Below are 12266 nucleotides of genomic sequence, written 5' to 3' on the forward strand. Positions count from 1 at the left end.
ACCAGGCCCCACAGCAGGCAGGACCCACACCAGGCCTCACCAGGCAGGCCTCACAACAGGCCCCACACCATACCCCACACTGGGCAGGCCACACACCAGGCAGGCCTCATACAAGGCAGGCCCCACACCATGCCCCACGCCAGGCTCCACACCAGGGAGGCCCCACACCAGGCCCCACAGCATGCCCCACACCAAGTCACACACTAGGCCTCACGCCAGGCCCCACGCCAGGCCCCACACCAAGCAGGCCCCATACCAGGCCCACAACAGGCAGGCCCCACGCCAGGCCTCACACCAGGCAGGCCTCACACCAGGCAGGACCCATACCAGGCAGTCCCACACCAGGCAGGCCCCACACCGGGCCCCACGCCAGGCACCACAACAGGCCCACACCAGGCAGGCCCCACACCAGGCCCCACACCTGGCAGGACTCATACCAGGCCCCATACCAGGGCCCACACCGGACAGGCCTCACATCAGGCAGGCCCCACACCAGGCAGGCCTCACACCAGGCAGGCACCACACCAGGCAGGCCCCACGTCAGGCTCCACACCAGGCAGACCCCACGCCAGGCTCCACACCAGGCAGGGCCCATGCCAGGCCCCACAGCAGGCCCCATATCAGGCCCCACACCAGGCTCCACACCAGGCAGGCACCACACCAGGCAGGCCCCACACCAGGCAGGCCCCATGTCAGGCACCGCTCCACACCAGGCAGGTCCCACACCATGCCCCACAGCAGGCCCCATATCAGGCCCCACACCAGGCTCCACACTAGGCAGGCTTCACATCAAGCAGGCCCCACACCAGTCAGGCCCCACTCCAGGCCCCACGCCAGGCCCCACACCAGGCAGGCCCCATACCAGGCCCCACACCAGGCAGGCCCCACACCATGCCCCACTCCAGGTCACACACTAGACCCCATGCCAGGCTTCACGCCAGGCCTCACACCAGGGACCATGCCAGGCCCCACACCAGGCAGGCCTCACACCAAGCAGGCCCAACGCCAGGCAGGTCCCACACTAGGCAGGCCCCACACCATGCCCCACACCAGGTCACATACTAGGCCCCAGGCCAAGCCCCATATCAGGCCCCAATTCAGGCAGGCCCCACACCAGGCAGACCCCATACCAGGCCCCACGCCAGGCCCCACGCCAGGCAGGCCTTACACCAGGCAGGCCCCATGCCAGGTCCCACACCAGGCCCCATACCAGTCCCCACACCAGGCCTCATACCAGTCCCCTTACCAGGCCCCACACCAGGCAGGCCCCACACCAGGCAGGCTCCACACCAGACAAGCCCCACACCAGGCAGGTTCCACACCAGGTCCCACACTAGGCCCCACACTAGACCCCATGCCAGGCCAGGCCACACGCCAAGCCCCATACCAGGCCCCATACCAGGCAGCCCCCACACCATGCCCCACACCAGGCCCCACACCAGGCAGTCCCCACGCCAGGCCCCACACCAGGCAGCCCCCATGCCAGACAGCCCCCACGCCAGAACTCATGCCAGGCCCCACACCAGGCAGCCTCACACCAGGCGGGTCCCACATCAAGTCCCACACTAGGCCTCACACCAGGCAGGCCCCACACCAGGCCTCATACCAGGCAGGTCCCACACCAGGTAGGCCTCACACCAGGCCCCATACCAGAACCCACACCAGGCAGGCCCCACACCAGGCAGGTCCCACACCAGGCCCTATACCTGGTCCCACAACAGGCCCCATACCACACAGGTCCCACACCAGGCAGGTCCCACACCAGGCCCCATACCAGGCCCCACACCAGGCAGCCCCCACACCATGCCCCACGCCAGGCCCCATACCAGGCAGCCCTTACAGCATGCCCCATGCCAGGCCCCACACCAGGCAGTCCCCATGCCAGGCCCCATACCAGGCAGGCCCCACGCCAGGCAGCCCCCACACTATGCCCCACGCCAGGCCCCATACCAGGCAGCCCCCACACCATGCCCCATGCCAGGCCCCACACCGGGCAGTCCCCACGCCAGGCCCCACACCAGACAGGCCTCATACCAGGCCCCACACCAGGCAGGCCCTACAACATGCAGTCCCCACACCAGGTCCCATACCAGGCCCCATGCCAGGTCTCACGCTAGGCCCCACTCCAGGCCCCACACCAGCCCCCACACCAGGCAGGCCCCACACCAGGCCTCTGTAGCTGGCTGCACATCCGTCCTGACAGCTCAGGGTCTGGGCTGCTGTAAGTACACATATCCGAGTCCAGGGCTTCCCTGGGTCTAGGCCTCCCTCAGTCCCATTCCTTCTTTAATCTGGGCCTTCCCTGAGTCCATCCCTTCCCAGGGTCCTGTTCTTCCCCCAGGCCTTCCCTGGGTCCAGGCCTTCCTTGGGTCTCAGCCTTCCCCAGGTCTCTTCCTTCCCTGGGTCTGGGCCTTCCCTGAGCTCCTGGTTTGGGCTTTTTCCATGTCCAGGCCTTTCCCTTGTTGGCAATAGCTCCAGTTTCGGCCAGCTCTGACTAGGCCTACTCTAAAGGATGTACAATTCCTGTTCTGGCTCATCTAGAAGTGGAGCTGTGGCTCAAGTGGTACAGCACTGGCACTGAACAAGAACAACTCAGGGAGACCACCCAAGCCCCGAGTTCAAGCCCCAGGACCAGCACAAAGAGATTTTTTTTCTTTTTATAACATAGGTATTTAATACATTTTTTTGGCCTGTCCTGGGGCTTGAACTCAGGGCCTGGGCAATGTCCCTGAGCTCTTTCACTCAGGGCTAGCACTCTACCACTTGAGCCACAGCACCACTTCCAGATTTTTTTGTTTATGTGGTATTTAGGATTTGAACCCAGGGTTTCATGCATGCTAGGCAAGCACTTTGCCACTAAGCCATTTTCCTAGCCCTCTTTTACACATTATAGGTACACAAAGGTGTTTCAATTTCCTGTCGCTGAATTCCAGTGGTATTGTGTTCCAGGGCCTCCCACAAGCTAGGCAAGTGCCTCAGCTCTTGGCCCTGGTTCTTTCTCTCTAGCCTTTGTTTTGCATGATTTTCAGACTTTGATGCATGTTGTCTTCCTCTGACTATAGGCATTTTGAGAAGACAACACGCAGAGTGTCAGGATAAAATGGGGAGAGCCTGGAAGCTTGGAATCGCGAATATAGGTTCATGGTGTATAGACCAATGTGGGATGTTCTGGACAGATCGGATCCCATCAGCACTTGCTCTTGCCACTGGCATTTCTCGGAGTCTGCATCAAGTTTTCATCTATTCTTTCATGTCTACACTTGGGCCTGGAGAACGAGGTGAAGCCTCTCCCTTCCTGCTTGGTAAGTTGATACCTGTCAGAACAAATTTGACCACATTAGGCTCATCCCAGGCCTGTATCCATGTCACCAAGTCTTTACTGAGCTTTCAGCTATGTCCTGCATAAGGTATGGTGGTTAGGGGGTGAGAGGATGTGTGACACGTTTGTTTTCATTACATACACCTTACAGACATTTTGTCAGACATTCCAAGGTATTTCAATTTGCTTTGTTGAATTCTGGTGATACTATGTTTAGGGCTCTTCACAGGGTAGGGCAACACCTCAACACTAAGCTCTCCATTTTATGCCTTAGAAGCCAATCAGTTTCTGTAGACTGGAGTCATGTCCACATTCTGATAAGGATTTTTTGAGGGAAGCAGAAGGCATAACCTAGCCTTTTTCTTTTCCTTGTCAGACATACCAGCTCCCCCTTGTCTGTGACAGGGCTCCTGGATGCCTATCCTTTGTTGCTAGTTGCCTGCCTCTGCCTGTAGGCACTTTGAGGAGAAAATGTACTGAGTGTCAGGAGAAACTGGGGAGAGTTCGCACACTTGGAATTATGCATGTAGAATCTTGCTCTACAACTCAGTGTATGCTTTGGCAGACTGAGTCCCAACTTAGGTCTGCATCCTCATCTCTACCGTGCTTTCATCTGTGCTTACGTTACCTGGAGAAGGGGTGAAGGCATTTTTGAGGAAGGGAGGCCTACTTCTTCCTGCTTGTAAGTTGTTACTTGTCAGAACAACTTTGATGACTCTAGGTCCCAACCCTGCCATCTGTCCTGTGCTCAAATCAATTCACAAAGTGTGTACCTAACACATTCAGGAGCTTTGACCAACTTTCCAAAGCTATGAGAGGCATAAGGTTATGAAAGAATTGTTGAGGAATTTGTTATAGGTGTAGGGTTGTTGATGCTAAGGGCAGGGTTAAGTTTGGGTGTTTTAGGGCTACTCAGGGTGGAAGTTAGAATTTAATTTTTTGTTATGGATCAGAACTAGGTTAGATCAGGTGCTGGGTTTTCGATTAGCCAAACAGCAGGTTTTTATGAAGAGCTAAGTTAGTGTTAGGGTCAATGTTACCATATGATAATGGATTAGTTAGAGAATGGGTTAGGGATCTGGTGAAGTTAGGAGTTATGGAAGGGATTAACATTTGGATTATGGAATGGGTCAGGCTAAGGTTAGGTTTATAGAGTACATGTTTGGGTACTTATACATTTGGGGTATATGTAAGGTTACCTGTGTTGTACACACTTCAGGGTACATGTAATACTTGAAGTACATGTTAGAGTACTTGTAGGATACATGTAAGTGTTTAGAGCTTGTATTAGAGTACATGTTTGGATGTGTGTTAGGGTTACAGTTTTTTAGAGTGCTTGTTTGAGTACATGTTAGGGTATATGTTAAAGTCGGGGTTAGAGAATGCTAGGGTACATTCAGGGTACATGTAAGGTTACATGTATGGTTTACAGAGTATGTGTTAGGCTATTTTTAACCATATGTGTTAGTGTCTAGAGTATGTGTAATGTATTAGAGTGCTATTGTGAAATCTGTTAGGTTAAAATATATGTTAAAATTAGGTTCAGAGTTAGTTTGGGAATGTGCAAGGAAGAACTTTGTGGGATGGGTTAGGATGATGGATATGTTATGGAGCAGTCTTCAGAGTGGGTATCGAACAAGTGAGGATTAGGTAATTTGTTAGTAACGGATTAATGTAGGTTTGGGGAGTTGTAGAAAGTGTTAGTCAAACAGTTATGGATTTGGGTTAGCAGCTGGTTTAGGGTGAGGCCATAAGATTGCTGAGTGGCTTAGGGTATGTCTTAGGGTATGAGTATGAGTGTGGGATAAGGCACATGTTAAGATGTGAGTATGGGTTCAGAGTTAGTGTGTATGGTGGGGTACATGTTAGGGAACATGTTAAGATAGTGTTTGGGTTTAAAGTACATTAGGGTACATGTTAGGGCATGCATTTGGGGTAGGTTTGGGGTACATGTTAGGGTGAACATAAACCTTTATGGTTTAAAATACATGTTAGAGTACTTGATTCTGTACATATTAGTGGTTAGGGTATACATTAGGGTACATGGTACAGTTATGGTAAGTGTTTGGGATTGTTAGGGTTAAGCTATGTGTTAGGATTAGATATGTGTAAGGATACATGTTAGGGTACATGTAAGTATACATGTTAGGGTTCATGTAAGGATCATTTGGAGTACATGTTAGGGTACTTGTTAGGATACATGTTAATGTTTACCATACATTTTAGGGTTGAGGCACACTTTAAGGTACATAAGGCATTAGGGTACATGTTTGTGTGTGGATTTAGGTTAGGGTATATGTTAGGGTGTGAGTATGGGCCAGAGTTAGGGTATATGATGGGGTATATGTTAGGGAACATTTTAGTGTACATGTTAGGGTTAAGGTACATGTTAGGACTAGAGCCAGCACTAGGTCGTGTGTCAGGTTATACATTTGTGGTACATGAAGGTTACCTGTATGGTTTAGACCATGTATTAGTGGTTAGGGTATTTATTAGGATATGTGTTAGAGTATGTGTTTGGGTTAGGACATAGGTTAGAACATACGTTAGGGTATTGGTTAAGGTTATGGTTTTGGTTATTTTTTGGGCACGTGTTAGGGTATGTGTTGGGTTACATTTTGAGTACATGTTAGGGTGCTCGTAAGGGTACCTAGGCTTAAGAGCACATGTTAGGGAACTATGCAGGCTATGATGTTTCAGGGCACACGTCAATATTGTGTTAGGTTTACGATGTGTGTTAGGGTATTGCTTAGGGTTAGTGTTAGGGTACATTTGGGGTACATGCTAAGGTGCTTGTAAGAGTACCTGATGTGTTAGGGTACTTGTTACTGTGTGTGTTAGTGGTTGGGGCACATGTTAATATACATGTTAGGATTACAGTATGTGTAAGGGTATTAAGGTTTGGGTTAGTTTTTGTGTGAAGGTGTGAGGGTATATGTAAGGGTAACTGGGTTAGAGTACATGTTAGGGTCCTTGTTACCATATTTATTAGTAGAGTATGGATTATATTTTGTTAGGGTACATTCAGGGTATACTTGCAGTTTATAGAGTACATGTTTCAGTACTTGTTACCATATGGGTTACGGTCCAGAGCATGTTTACTGCATTACAGTGCTATTGGGAAATCTTTTAGGTTTAATGTACATGGTAAAGTAATGGCACACATTAGGCTATGTGTTTGGGTCCATGTTGGGGTATGTTTTAGAATTAGGGTACTTGATAGGGGATTTGTTAGGGTTACGGTACATGTTAGAGCACTTGTTAGAGTGTGTCTTACGGCAGATACTATGGTATGTGTTAGTGCATCTTTTAGGGTTTGGGCACATGTTAGGCTGTGTTATGGACCATTGGGGATACATGTTAGGGTGCATAAAAAGATACTTGTGTGGTTTACAGTACTTATTAGGGTATGTTAGGGTACATGTTGGGGTACATGCTAGCTTATGTTTGAGTCATGTTAGGGTACATGTATGGATACTTGTATATTTTACAGTACATGTCAAGGTACTTGATAGAATACATGTTAGGGTCAGGGTTAGAGTATATTAGGTGATTTCAGGGTACATGTAAGCTTACCTGTATGCTTTATAGAGTACATGTTAGGGTACTTGTTACCATTTATGTTAGTGTCTAGAGTATGTTTAATGTGTTAGAGTACTATTGTGAAATCTGTTAGGGTTAACATACTTGGTAAAGTTAGGGCACACATTAGGGTGTATATTAGGTTACTTTGGGGTACACGTTTGAGTGAGTTTAAGAGTACTTGCATGGTTTTGAATAAGTGTTAGGGTATGAGTTATCATTTGGAGTATATGTTAGGAAACGGTAGTGTGTTGTGCACGTGTTAGAGTACACATGACTTGAAGTACACATGCCTTGATGTACACATGAGATTACGTTGTAAGATATGTGCACATGTTTAGAATGTGTGTTTGAGTACATGTTTGAGTATGTGTTGGGGTTACAGTTATGGTTTGGGTTAGGCAACATGTTAGGATGTGTGTTGGCATAAGTTTAGGGTACTTAGGGTATATGTAAGGTTTACAGTACGTGACAGCGGTTAAGGTACATGTTATGTTTAGGTTACATGTCAGAGTATCTTTTAATTTCTATCTTAGGGTATACATTAGAGTGTTTGGGGTACATGCTAGGGTACATGTAAGAGTACCTGTTTTGTTCAAAATTCATGTAAGAATAATTGTTACCATACTTGTTGGTATCTTGAGTATATGTTATAATATGTGTTAGGGTAAGGGTAAAATTTTAGTAGGTAGCAGGTTTGTGTTAGAGATCGGGTATGTGTTAGGGTTTAGGTATGTCATGGTTTAGGTTTTAGGTATGTTTGGTAGGATTATGGTATATATTAAGACCACATGTTAGGGTATTGTTAAGACACATTGTTGTTTGGGTGTATGTAAGGGTGCGTGTATGGTTTAGACTGCGTTAGGGTAATTGTTACTGTACGTTAGTAATTGGGGTACATGTTAGGGTTAGAGTATGTGTTATGATACATGTTAGGGTTAAGTTATGGGTTAGGGAACATGTTAGAGTATATTGGGGGGGTACATCTTAGGGTACATGTGTGGTTTGCTGCACGTGTTCAGGTATATGTTAGGGTTTGGGTACATGTTAGGGTTCAGGTACGTGTAAGGGTTAGCACATATGTTAGGGTATTTCTTAGGGCTATGATTTGAGTTAGGGCATGTTTGAGGCACATGTTAGTGTTCAGGATTCCAAACCTGTATGGTTTAGAGTGTATGTTAGGCCACTCCCATGGCCTCAGCCGTTGTGGGGTTGGTTTGCTCAGAGTCCTTGCCCTACCCTGCTCAATGGTGTGTGCCCTGCTATGCCCAACTTTGGGGGAGACTGGAGACTGGAATGAACAGTCAGCTGTGCTTTCACTCTGTTCACACACTGCCATGCATACACATATGAGGGTATGGGTGGGTGTTGAGTGCTGTGTATCTCTGTGTGAAAATTGGACCCAGCTTAAGCAGGTTTGATGAAAGAAGGCCATCTACCTCCAAGCATGCAGGTAAGTCTGTTAAGTATCAGGGTGTGGGTGGGGTTGGGATTAGGTTAAGAAACTTGGGTTGCCAGGAGTCTGGGGTGGTGACAATAGGGGCTGGTGTTACTAGGGCTACTGTTGTTAGGATTGGTCTGTTTGGGTTTGGGTTCAAGTATAGGGTTGTTTGTTTATATTAATGGTAGGGTCAAGTTTTGCTTAGGGTACCTGTACCCTTAACATATACACTAAGCCACTCACCAATCTTAGGCCTAACCCGAAGCCATTTGCCAACTCAAATGTATACAATAATGGTATACTTAATACATTCAGCAGCCCTAACCCATCCCCCAGAGCTAGAGGAGGAATAGGGTTAAGCACTTGGGTTGTTGAGAAATAGGGTAAAGGAATAGGATTGTCAGTGGTCAGGGGTGATGTTAATGTTTAGGGTTGTTAGGGCTACTGTTTTTAAGGTTGGTATGATTGAGGTTAGATTTCAATTGTAGGGTTTTTGATGTTATGGGTATATTTAGGGTTCATGTTAGTGTACTGACTATGTTAGAGTACTTGTTATCATACATGTTAGTGGTTAGAGTATATGTTAGGGTTAGGACATGAATGTGTTATGGTATGTGTTAGGGTACATGTAAGAGTACCTGTACGGTTTAGAGGATGTGTTAGTATAATTTTTACCTTATATGTTAGGATTTAGAGTACATGTTAGGATATGTGTTAGGATACGTGTTAGGGTTAGGGTATATGTTAGAAAATATGCTAGGATTTGAGTTAAGGTTAAGGCACGTGTTCGGATATGCATTGGGGTACATTAGGGGACACGTTAGAGTGCATGTTAGGTTCAATATGTGAAGAGTGAGGCTATGTGTTAGGGTTAAGTTACGTGTTGGGGTTAGGGCACATATGAGGGTCCAGTTTAGGATTAAGCCGTGTGTTTGGTATGGTTCTGTAAATATGAGGTACTTGTTAGGGTGCATGTGAGGTACAGTACGTGGTCGTGGTCAAGATATGTGTTGTGGTTAGGATATGTCTTAGGATATTTGTTAGAGTTTGCCTTAGGGTTAGAGTATATGTTAATGTATATGTTTGGGTACTTGTTAGGGTGCATGTAAAGTTTGGAGCACTTGGTAGTGTTAGGGTACAGATTAGGACACACATTATGGTTTGGGGGTATATGGTTAGGCTTTAGCTAGGTATATGTTAGGATAATGTGCCTGTTCAGAGTATATATGAGGGTACTTGCTATGGTATATTGTAGTGTTTAGAACATGTTAGGATATGCATTAGGGTAGGATGTATTAGGGTATGAGGATTTGGGGTACATGTAAGAGTACCTGCATGGTTTAGAGTACTTGTTAGGGTACTTGCTAGGGTGCATTAGTGTTTAGAGTACATGCTAGGGTTCATATTTGGGTACATGTATGTTTAAGAGTACCTGTCAGTGTTCTTGTTAGGCTGTTAATACTTTGAGTATGCGTTTGGGTTCAGGTTAGACTGTATGGTAGAGTTAATGCACATGGTAGGGTGTGGGTTAGAGTTATTGTTTTGGTTAAGGTTAGCACACCTGTTAGCGTATATTAAGGTATATGTATGATAAGAGTACATGTTAGTGACTTCTATTAGGGCACAAGTTAGGAAACATGTAAGGATCTTTGCAGAGTTAAAGTTCATGTTGAGGTACCAGTTGGGATAATTGTTAATGTTTAGAATACATGTTTAGGGTATGTATTAGCGTTATGGTACTTGTTAAGTTACGTGTTAGAGTATGTGGTAAGGTTTGTGGGGTAGGGTATGTATGTTAGGCTTTGGATGAGGGTGTGTGTTAGGGTATGTATTAAGGTACATTGGTGGTACATATTAAGGTGCATGTAAGGGTACCTGTATGGTTTAGAGCATTGGTAGGGTAATTGTTACTGTATGTCTTAGTGATTAGGGTATTTGCTAGGATAGATGTTAGGGTTCTATGTTAAAGTACACATTAGGGTATGTTTTAGGTTTAAGCTGTCTGTTAGTGTTGGAGTACATTTAGGGGTACATGTTAGTGTGCATGTAAGGATACTTGTGTGGTTTACAGTACATGTTCAGGTAGTTGTTAGCGTTTGAGTACATGTTAGGGCATATGTTACTGTTCAGGTATGTGTTAGATTGTCACATGTGTTAGGGTGTCTCTTAAGGTTATTATTTGGGTTAGAGTTAGGGCATGTTTGAAGTACTTGTTGGTGTTCATGATTCCAGACCTGTAGATTTACAGTGTGTGTCCAGGCAGTCCAATGGCCTTCAGCAGTCATGGGGTTTTACTCAGAGTCCTTGCCCTGTTGTGCTTGAAGGCGTGGATCCTGTTAGGCCTAACTTTGGCTGAGACAGGAGATTCGAATGAATGGTCATCTGTGCTTTCACTCTGTTGACGCACCTTCCATGTGAGGATATGGTTGGGGATTGCATGCTATGTTTCTCTGGAAACTTTGATCCACCTTAAACAGGTTTTGTTTGGGTGATGGTATGTGTTAGGGCATATGTTAGGGTATGTGTAACAGTTAGGGTACTTGACAGGGAATTTGTTAGTGTTAATAGTATGTATTAGGGTTAGGGCACCTGTTAGGGCACAAGTTATGGTACGGGTAAGCATACTTCATAGGGGAATTGCTAAGGTACATGTTAGGGTTTGGGCACACATTAGGCTATGTGATAGAGTACATGTTAGGTGTATATAAGGATACCTGTTAGGGTATATTAGGGTGCATTTTAAGTACATGTTAGGATTAAGGTACAACTTGGGGTTACTGCATATGTGAGGAACATGTAAGGGTATATGTATGGGTACTTGTACATTTTAGAGTATGTATTAGGGTACTTTTGACAGTATGTAAGTGGTTAGGGTACATGTTATTGTATCTGTTAAGGTCAGGGTTTTTGTTTTGGTTAGAGTATGTTAGTGTACATTCAGGGTACATGTAAGGGTTACCTGTGTGGGTTATAGAGTATGTGTTAAGGTACTTGTTACCATGTGTGTTAGTGTGTGGAGCATGTTTAGTGTGTTAGAGTGAAAATACTATTGGAGAATCTGATAGGGTTAAGATATGTGTTAAAGTTAAGACACATTAGGATTTATATTACTTTGGGGGTACATGTTACAGTGTTTGTAAGGGTACTTGTATGGTTTACAGTATGTGCTTGGGTACTTGTTAGGATATGAGTTAGTGTTTTGAGTACATGTTAGGAATCATTTTAGGGCATTTGTGGTACACATGTTATTGTACATATAATACATGTGTGACTTGAAGTACATGTTAGAGTACTTGTTAGGGCATGTGTTAGATTTAAGGTACATGTTAGGGTTACATTTATAGTTTGGGTTAGGCAACATATTAGGGTGTGTGTTGGTATACGTGTACGGTACTTGTTATGGGTGTAAGATTTAGAGTATGTGATAGTGATTAGAATGTGTGCTATGGTTAGAGTATATGTTAGGGTATCTGCTAAGGTTTATGTTATGGTTGGGGATGATAATAAGGTTTATGGTACACTGCTGGTTTGTGTTAGTCTTAGGGTGTGTTAGGGTTAAGGTATGTGTTAGGGTATATAATAAGGGCACAGGTTAGGGTATGTGTTAATACACAAAAGAAGTAGATGTTTGGGTATATGTAAGGGTGGCTGTAAGGTTGAGAGTTAGGGTAATTGTTCCTGTATGTGTTAGAGATTAGTGTTCAAGTCAGGGTTAGAGTATGTGTTAGGGCACATGTTAGAGTGCATTTGGGGTACATGTTAGGGTATACGTAGGGATACTTGTGTGGTTTACAGTATATGTTCAGGTATGTGTTCAGGGTTCTAGTACATGTTAGGATTAAGGTACGTGTAAGGGTTAGCACACATGTTAGGGTATCTCTTAGGGTTATGATTTGGGTTAGAATTAAGGCATGTTTGAGGCAC

The sequence above is a fragment of the Dipodomys spectabilis genome, unplaced genomic scaffold (genome assembly GCF_019054845.1).
Source record: "Dipodomys spectabilis isolate Male_0828 unplaced genomic scaffold, ASM1905484v1 ptg000313l, whole genome shotgun sequence".
Classification (NCBI taxonomy): domain Eukaryota; kingdom Metazoa; phylum Chordata; class Mammalia; order Rodentia; family Heteromyidae; genus Dipodomys; species Dipodomys spectabilis.